Raw genomic sequence first — 9110 nt, 5'->3', positions numbered from 1 at the left:
TCATGAGGTCAGCCTAAAACCACCACATGGTCTAGGGGAGAAGGGTACATTAAGGCACAATCTGATGCTTCCGTATCATTAAGTAAGTGATCTAACAGTGATGATGTTGGTACTCCACTCTAACAGCACCATGTACAGAAAGACCAGCAACTTAATTCTAGGAAGGAGTTGTCTCCATTGTCACAGGTGAAAAGTGGACATTTGTTATTATCCCACTGCTTTCAATATTCTCTAATTAACAAGCAGTTTGTTTAATTCCTATGCTTTCTGGTTATTATTTTTTTACAGTCTAAACCCCAGTCTCTCAGACTTATCCTCCCTGGTCGCTATTGATATTCTTTTTAGTCGCTAGTACTTAATTAATATTTGCCATGTTCTTACTAAGGTAAGTCCATACTTTCTCATTATATGAAATTAAAAGTAGATGAGCTTAGTTCCCAAATAAGAGAAGCTTTAGAAAGATATAGAGCACCCTCACATATGGATTTTTCTTTTGATTTTGATTCTCAGGAGAGCCCTTAAGACCTTCTATCAACCCTGTCAATCAAATAAATTGATGAATCATTCAGAGCTAAGGCTACAAGCAGTCCTGCATAGCAACTTCTGAGGTGAGTTCCTGGCTTTCTTGATTACTGCATGCAGACAAAACCTCTTCATGGCTGTGGGTCACTGCTGATGGAATTCAAAACAAGAGAAATTAAAGCTCTTCCACCTCAGCTTTTGTGATTGCTCTTAGGAAGATGTGAGTTCAGTTCCCCTTCTGAGCCTCGTGCTCCCAGGACTGGCAGGACCAGAAGGAGCATTAGAAAGGCAAAACAATCTGCCCAAACAGGAAGAAAAGCATCCTAAAGTAGCCCCTCTAGCTGAGTACAGGACAAAACCAGCAGGCAGGGAAAGCAGGGAGATTCATGGAGTGTGGGAGAAGAGAAAGGTTATGTACGGTGTTACTGGAGGGTTTGCACAGACGTGCTGAGAGGTTTCATCAGGATGGATGAGTGAAGTGTTCTTATGAACTTTCCCGGGTAGCTGTAACCTGTGTTCTTTGTTGGCATCATTATATGTATGTGGTACAAAAAAATATCAAACTGGAAAGGGGACCACACCAAAGACATTAACAAACCTCAGAGGGTTTTTGTACCTGTTACTGCCCAAAGTATTCCTAAGTATCACATGACACAGCACACTTCTCTGGACTGCCCTGAGAGTGAAGACTGCACAGCCATTCACAGGAGGCTCCTGGCACACTGCAGGACAGGACAAAGGGTAGGAGTCTGTCCTCAGCATCCCTCTCCAGGCATACAGAAGCCCTGGAGCTAATCTGCTTGGTCCTGGGAATGATGTGCTGCTCTGGAGGCATCTAAGTGCACAAAGAGCCTCTCTGGGAGGCTGAATCCTTTATGCTGTTCTTCGTGCAGCTGTAATTTGAAATGGTTTCAGATAACCACATTAGTAAATTGAGAGTCTGCAAAGTGCATGTGAGAGAGGGGCAGAGCACAGGGCTGACTTTGGCAATGGCCACTAGTGAAGAGCATACAACAGTGCTTCCACACGGACCCTCTGAGCTTCCAGCACTCTGTGCCTCAGGATCTCTCCAGCCAAGAGTGGTATCTGGGATAAACAGCAGTGTGACATTCCCACTAATGTTAAGGAGAGTTTGAGCAAAGAGGTTCCAGTCATCCCTACTGAGCTGACAAAAATAATTTTGTGGTTTTACCTCTGCATTTGGCTATCTCAAATTTTGTTTTTCATATACAAAAGCAGCGACTAAAAGAATCGCATCAAAACTTTCAAATCCACATGAACAGAACACTTAATCAAGCCCCATAAATGGAGAATAAGAGGACTTTCTCTGGCAGGCTATGCTGCATCTCTTGAAGAATGAAGAGTACATTCATTATGCTTCTTTTTGGAAGGGAAGGATTTTCATCTCCTTTTCAATAGATAGCTTTGAACAGTTCATTTCACAAAACATTAAGAAGGAAAGATTTGGGGAAAATTGTATTTCTCTGCCTTAAAATTGAATTATGGGCAGGGTGTTTGCCAGCTCATTTTTCTTGTTTGTGTGAAACAGACATTTGTGAGTTGTGGAAAATGAGCAATGGGAGGAGGGAGGAAATTGTCCAAGCCTACATAAGAAGGTTAGATAGTATAGTGGTATAATTTATAAGGATTTACAGACACTGCTGTGCTTCCATACCCAAGAAGGCCATTGTGGACACACTGCACGGTGTTTTTGCCTTGTGACCCATCAAATCAATGGCAGCCATTGATGGGTCAGCTTTTGTCTGCCTTGAGGTCATGGGAGCAGCTATTAAATGAACAGCTCTAAATTCTCATACTGGCATTGGTAATTGAACCCGAGCTATCAGGCTGATGCCAATCACACAGGTGTTGGAGCCTGCAGCGTGTATGGGAACAGGGTGTCACACTGCAAGGCAGGTTACAAGTTCATTACAGCCAAGCACTTCATGAGCTTCTTATGTCAAGAGAGTCAGAAGGGAGTCTCCTGTTCCCACCAGGCTGGAGTTAGGAAGGACAGGCAGTTAGAGATTTCAAAAAGCTCTCTCCTGTGACACTGGGTCAGTCTCCTTCTAAGCAGAGAACTCTGCATACGCTGGTATCCAGTACAAGTCCTTCCCTGGCTAAGCAAATCCATGCAGTTTCTGATAGTGTGGTAAATTCTTCTCACTGCTCAGCAAGCTTCACAGGGGACTTGGTTACCTCAGACTTTATGGACCTTGTTAATGTTATAAAAACAAGAAAGCACAGAAATTAAGCATTTTATTATGCAAGTTTGAGAGGACAGCAAGGATAAAATACAGTGTTTCATTGTAGGAGCCAGTCTTTATTTTTTTAATATCTGAAAACATGAAAGAGTAATCTCTTATCAGTTGCATGTTCCATTAGGAAACCACTTTGTCTTTTTCATTTTGAGCAGCTATAGTTATGAAAGCACTCTGTGCCTAATTGGTTTAATAGCAAATTCTCATACTTAGGATATAGGAACTATATATATTGTATCAACAAATAATATTTGTTAGCTGCTGCGCTGGAAGGAAGAGGGAACACAGCACATTAGGCCTCCTTTGTTTTTGCAAACGCGTTTTGATTTCCCACATTAACATTTCCAAATTTCTTTATAAAGGAAAGGATGCTCTGTTTCACTTGGAAACTGAAAGAGTCTCAATTAGACTGTAATTAGTTTTATATTCACATAATACTGGGAAGAAACTAACAGAGTCCTCTTTTGGGGAAGAAAAAAAAGGAATACTTTGTGAGCTAGCAGTCATTGAAAGGACTCAAAGCCAGAATATCTGGCCCTGATTTTAGTCTCAAACCTGAATCTGTGTTAAAGTCTGTTGAAGGTGCAAACATCAGTCACATCACTATGGATGCAAGTTTATTATATTGTAAGCTTTTTTTGGTTTATCTTTTCCTTTAAATCTGACGGGAAAAATAGGGGAGACTGGAAAAAGGAAAAGAATGGTGTGGATAGATCAGAACAGAACAGCTAAAAATAATCCAGTATTTCATAATTTAATTTCACACTCACTAGGCTGCAGAGTCCCCACTAGACTGTGGGGAAAATAATCTAAGAAGGGTATTGGCTTAACAATGGTAACGTCAGGGCTTAAAGAGAGGTCTGGCAGCTTTCTAAAAGTAAATGTGTGTCCTTCCTTCTCCCTCTATTTCTCTACTCAATATAGATTAAAGTGACCTCTGGAGATAAACTCTACTGAACCCCCCCAAGTAGTTCTGCAGTGTAGTTTTTATTTGTACAGTATGTGAAAGAAGAGTTCAGATTAAATTCCTGGCCTTTCAGAAAAGTTTTCTCTTCCTTAAAAGAAGGAAACAAAAAGAAAAAAGGGTATTTTATTTTAAAGCCAAAGCCTCTTTCATGGTCCCATGATCTCACGAGTTCTTTGGCTGGCCTGTGACCTTTCAACCTTGCACTACATGTTTCTTTTCTAAATTAGCTAGTGTTGAGACATCAATGGAGGAATATCAATGTTATTATAAAAGGCATCATTCTCTCCCAAAAATGTCAGTGTGAGTGAGTCATTGCACCTAACTGCTTAGCTTTTGTAAGGCAGCAAGGAAGATTTGAAAGTGTGCTCCAGGGTCCCCCAGTCCACTAACTTCTATTTAAAATGCTTTAAAAAGCGATGTCCCTGGCATCTGCTACAATAGAGGCAAGGGAACTAAGCTTTGCTCCTTCAGCCACAGAAGAAAAGTCCTTCCTAACACAAAACTATGTCTGTGGTGTGAAAATACATAGCTATTACAAACAATTTATTTTGAAGGCTATACTCAAAAGTAGCACTGTAAAAACAAACCAACCAACAAACTGAAAACTTGGTGGGAAAGAACTGAGTGTCCTGGTGAGTTTCTAACACCCCATGTCTCTGCATCTCCTTGTATTCATGCTCTCTGGCTTCTAGCAGGTTGAGGAAATGAAATCAGATTAAGAGCTCTATTTTTAATCTTAAGAAGATGGGTTTGTGTTGTCTGGCATCTTGAAAAATCCAACTCTGGATGTTTATGTGGTGCTGATCAAAGAAACAGTGATATTACACGAGGATGTGTAATTATAAGGGTACTTAATCTTCAGCCAGGATGAACTGCTGTACCTACACTGGCATCACACTGTCTTCTGAAGGCTTGGTCCTGGAGCACCTTTAAAATGCTGTAGCCATAGACACAAAGACATTCACTGTCTTTGTGTTACAAAATGCATAGATCTCAAAATGAAAAACACACTGGCCCAAATTCATTCCAGCTGTAACTCTGCTCATGTACAGTTACATCGGAAGTGAAGCTGGCACACATTAAACATGTGTGTCACCTGGTAATTATCTCACTAACAGTGCAGAGAAAAAGGCATGGGAAGGACACATTTCCAAACTCCAGGTCAGATTTTCTCCCCTGTGTGTGGAAAGCTGCCCAACATTTGCTGTGAGCTGTCCTCCCAGCTACCTGGTGATAACCCAGGTTTACCTGCTCCACGGGCTGACACCCGCTCGGCGCTGGGTGTTTCCTGTAGCACAGACATAGCCTGGAGTGGGAGAGCCTCTGCTCCCAGCTGGAGGTGTTGGGTGCTTTTAATACAGTGCTGTCAGTGTTTCCTCACAGTCAGTTTCCCTAGAAAAACAGGTTATGTTGTACCTAACTGAATGTGAGGGGAAAAAAATAAACACTTGAGCAGAATGCAAGATAATTGTATTAATTCATCTAAGTGCTTTAGTCTGTAGTGTTTAATGTAGCAACAGCTGAGGATAAAGTGCCAGCTGAGAAGTTCCATTAGGGATGCCAGATGCCCGTATGGTGAGTCCACACATCTTTCTTCATGGCCGTAAGTTTTTCTTCTCAAAGAAGTCTGGGATGCTTATCCCACACCAATTTACCTTGGACTAGTGCTCAGGAATGCGCTGTTGAGCTGGCATTCCTAGGAACAGAGTGTGTTCCTGCTCGTGTTTTTCTTAGGTCAGTGCCACATACAGATAACAATGAGAATGAGGGGAGATTTTTACCTGAAAAATCTCTTTCAAAAGCAGTTAGGTTCAGGACATAATCTCTTGAATTATAAGAGGAAGTCATCTGATTGCAACTTTTGCAGGAAGCGGGAGGAATCTTCTGTACATCATCATAGGAGCATGCTGAAAGGACACGTTTCTCATCTAATTTTGGGAGAAATTTTGAGCCATTTCATACCATCCAGGCAAGCTCTGCTTATCCAGCATAAACCAAATTCAAGTCCCATGTCCATCTTCTTTGTTCATTACTGCAAATGTTTTGGAGAGTGGGAAAAGCTTTACTGAAAGTGTCCAGAAAGGATGAAATGTACTTCCTGGGGCAGACCAAATTAGCAGCAGTTTCTCTAACAAGTTTATGGCATTTATTTATTTTTTGGCCTTTTAGACTTCTTTCTGCTGAGAAATTTCTGACTCATATATAATACAAGTACAGTCTAGCAGGCTGGAGTCATTGGTAAGAGGTCATTAAGCAATACATTCCTTTAAGTTGCTGCTGTAAAATTGGGTGGTTCAATTCAAAACACAGCACAGAGTGGCAATTACCTGCATTAGCCAGATTCTCTGTCTGATATTACTTAGTTGTTCCTAATATTCTTAGTACTAGCCAAACTGGGGAAATACAGCATTCCATTTAAAGGGAATTGGTCTGTTCCACCAAAGGCTCAATTGGCCCAGCCTTGGCGTACACTGCTGCACTTGTCCTCTGTGCAGCCCCTCTTCCTGTATTACTCGGCAGCCAGAATTGTGATTGTCCTTGCCCTGGGGCCTCAGTCTGGTTCCCTCAAGACCTGGGAAGGGTCCCCAACTCTGTACATCTTCTGAACACTATCCTTGGTTAATTAATCTGGGCACACAAATCCCAGAAGGTCTTAGTATTTTGGGAAGGCAAATGGTGTCTTACAAAGTCAGCTGAGATCAAGCTGGATTTGTCGGTTGTACATAGATGCCCCAGCAATTCAAGGGGATTGATCTGATATTTTTGGTGTTCAAAACAACCAGACACATGCTGTTTGCGCATGTCAGAAAGGCTTCTTGGGGGAATGTGAGCAGAGGGGAGGAGAAGATGCCAGATTTCCAATGAAGGGAGAACGGTGAAGAAGTAAGTAGCTGCAGATAGCAAGGTGTAATCTAGTAAATCCTCTGAATAACTTAATTAGATTTGATTCAGCAAAACACATGTCCAGCTTCTGCTGAACACCAGCCAGTGTTGGGGGGCAGGGACCAGCAGGGGCTTTCATGAATCCCGCAGGAAACAGCTATTTCAGAGATTAAAGGAATTGGGCAGAAGAGGTACTAAAATACTCTTGCTTTGATGAAGATTTTTAATCTAAAGGTGCCAGATTTGCTGATGCTGCCAGAGAATCAAAAGTATCATAAAACTGGCTAAGGGAAAGGGGCAAAGGGTTTCATTACATGAGGTTGGTAAGAGCGAGGAAGCTTTAGCTCAGTTAGGCTTTGCCCATCTCTCTTCCTTCCCTACTCCCCATTCTGAGTGAACTTTGCACTTGATGCATAGGGAAAAAAGTAGAAACACCACTGAATTCAAATGAGAATGCACTATTCTTTTATATGGCATCAAGGATACACTGCAATTTAATATGGCTATCTGGGTTTTTTCCTGTTTCGGTTTTGCTGTCAAACTCCAGGTTGCTGTAAATGTAACTCAGCATAGGTCCATTTTGGAACCAGCTGGAAGTCTGGTGGGCGTAATTGCATTGCTGCCTGTACAGTTCTTGACTTGTATCAAGGTGAAAAAGAGAGGCATGTCCACTGCATTGCAAAAGTTTTGGAAAGTGCTAGAGAAACAAAGACATCTCTGTGAAAATTGAGGTTGTAGAAAGCTTCTTTGTTCACTTCTTGTTTTTAAAGGGTAGCTTTCCCCACTTGTGCCAGATGATTTGGCTCTTCATCATTCTTGCTTCATAATGCTTGGATCAGCTTTTCAGTGGACAGTGCTTTTTGTCAGGACTGTCAAGAGGTGATCTCCAGAGCAGGATGGATTTTCTGTCTTCCTCTGGCTATCTTGCTGGCTGGCTGTGTGCTTTTTGCCTCCTCTGCATTTTGTCTACTCATCTTTGTGTTTTACCCTGCCTTTTCTTATCTTTACCAGTTCTGGCTCTTTCTGCCTCTTTCTGGACAATCTTTTGTTTACTTTTTGCCAAGTTCCATTCTTTTAGCTGAGGATGTTCAGAAACTGGATCTGGTCCTCAGATATATACACAATCCAATTTATAATGGATGCCAAAAATACATTTTCATCATGACACTTTGAAGATGTTTATTTCAATTTGCTTAAAATGTACCTAGGTCAAATCCTGCATGTGCATACAAACTTAACAGCAAAATGAGATGTGCCTCACCATTTAAGATTTGTTTGCTCAGGATAGGATCCTGTACAGACTTGCAGGTATCTTCTCCGTTGAAGAGCTCGTATCAGCTTGGGTTTATTTTAAATTTGTCTACTTACAAGCGTCTCATTATGATAGCATGTGAGCATCTCAAAGGCAGGTGGTTAGATAAGAAACACTCTTGCCACTGTTTAGGAGATAAATGACCTGCTGATGGTCACTTAATCCTGGAGGTTTGCAGCAGAACTTGTAGTTCAGCTGTAGCTCCTGAGAAGAGCCTGGGAGCTGGCAGTGTGATCTGTGCTGGGGCTGGCAGCCTGGTGTCTCACCAGGGAACAGCAGAGTGCATATGAATAAGCAGAGTGCGTGCTGTGGTCTCCCAGGATTTTATCGGGAATGACATGACTTTAGTCCCTGCCGCAGGCACTGTCACCCATCTGGGGGAAGTGAGATGTATATGAAGAAGGGAAATACTTTGGCCTGTGAAATGATCTATAGCTCAGGGGATGGTTCCAAGGCCAGAACTCAAGGGTTTCATTCCCAGTTCTTTCTCTGCCAGCAGTTGGTGTCTCAGTGCACTTCAGTAGCTGTATGAGTGCAGAGAGCTCTTCGCTCACAGAGAGCTTTCCCAAAGTCACTACAGGCAGAGCACTCAATATACAACAGCAACAAGTATCCAATCCCAGGCTTTGAGAAGGAAAAAAGGAAGTTAGGTACTGCTTTTGTCCCTCATGTCACCCATCCCAAGTAATTCTGTAGCAGCCAGACCAGGTAAAAGGTTTATGACTTTGCCTTTCTTCTCTATCAAGTGCTTTGTCTCTTTGGAGTTTGCATTCCTGGAGTTCATTCCCCTCAACAGACCCAAGTGAGACTGTTGTTACCTGTGTGTCTGCAAGTATTTGATTTTCACTCGTTGATTTTCCTCCAGTCACAGCAATATATGTACAGATTCCTCTGCTGCTTGTTTTTTCTGTCGTTATTGTAGTCAGGTTAGTTAGATGAAATGTCTGACACAGGTCTTCAAGTGATATGTTCAAAGCCTGGGGAGAGGAAAGGGCTATGGCTATAAAATTAAAATAAATCCCCAGGAGTACAGGCTGAAATAACCTCATGCCACATAACCTACTTGGTAACCTCTTAAGTGTGCAGTATTTTTGCATTTACAAAAGACTTCTCATTTAAAAACAGGGTAGGTCAGACTCCATCCATGGCAGATTCCTCCCCCGCC

At 42.0% G+C, this 9110-nt stretch overlaps 1 protein-coding gene across 1 annotated transcript in view; it reads left to right on the top strand.

The window, feature by feature from the left end:
• Window positions 1-546: 546 nt before the first annotated feature.
• The window catches only part of GPC1 (glypican 1), a 213581-nt gene continuing 205017 nt past the window's right edge, over window positions 547-9110 (top strand). The window contains exon 1 of the mRNA XM_017728724.1: window positions 547-608. The gene's annotated coding sequence lies outside the window, so the exon portion shown is untranslated. The remainder of the gene's footprint in view (window positions 609-9110) is intronic.

This window comes from Corvus brachyrhynchos, unplaced genomic scaffold, assembly GCF_000691975.1.
Source record: "Corvus brachyrhynchos isolate BGI_N302 unplaced genomic scaffold, ASM69197v1 scaffold223, whole genome shotgun sequence".
Taxonomy (NCBI): domain Eukaryota; kingdom Metazoa; phylum Chordata; class Aves; order Passeriformes; family Corvidae; genus Corvus; species Corvus brachyrhynchos.
This window is presented reverse-complemented; position numbering and strand designations above follow the sequence as displayed.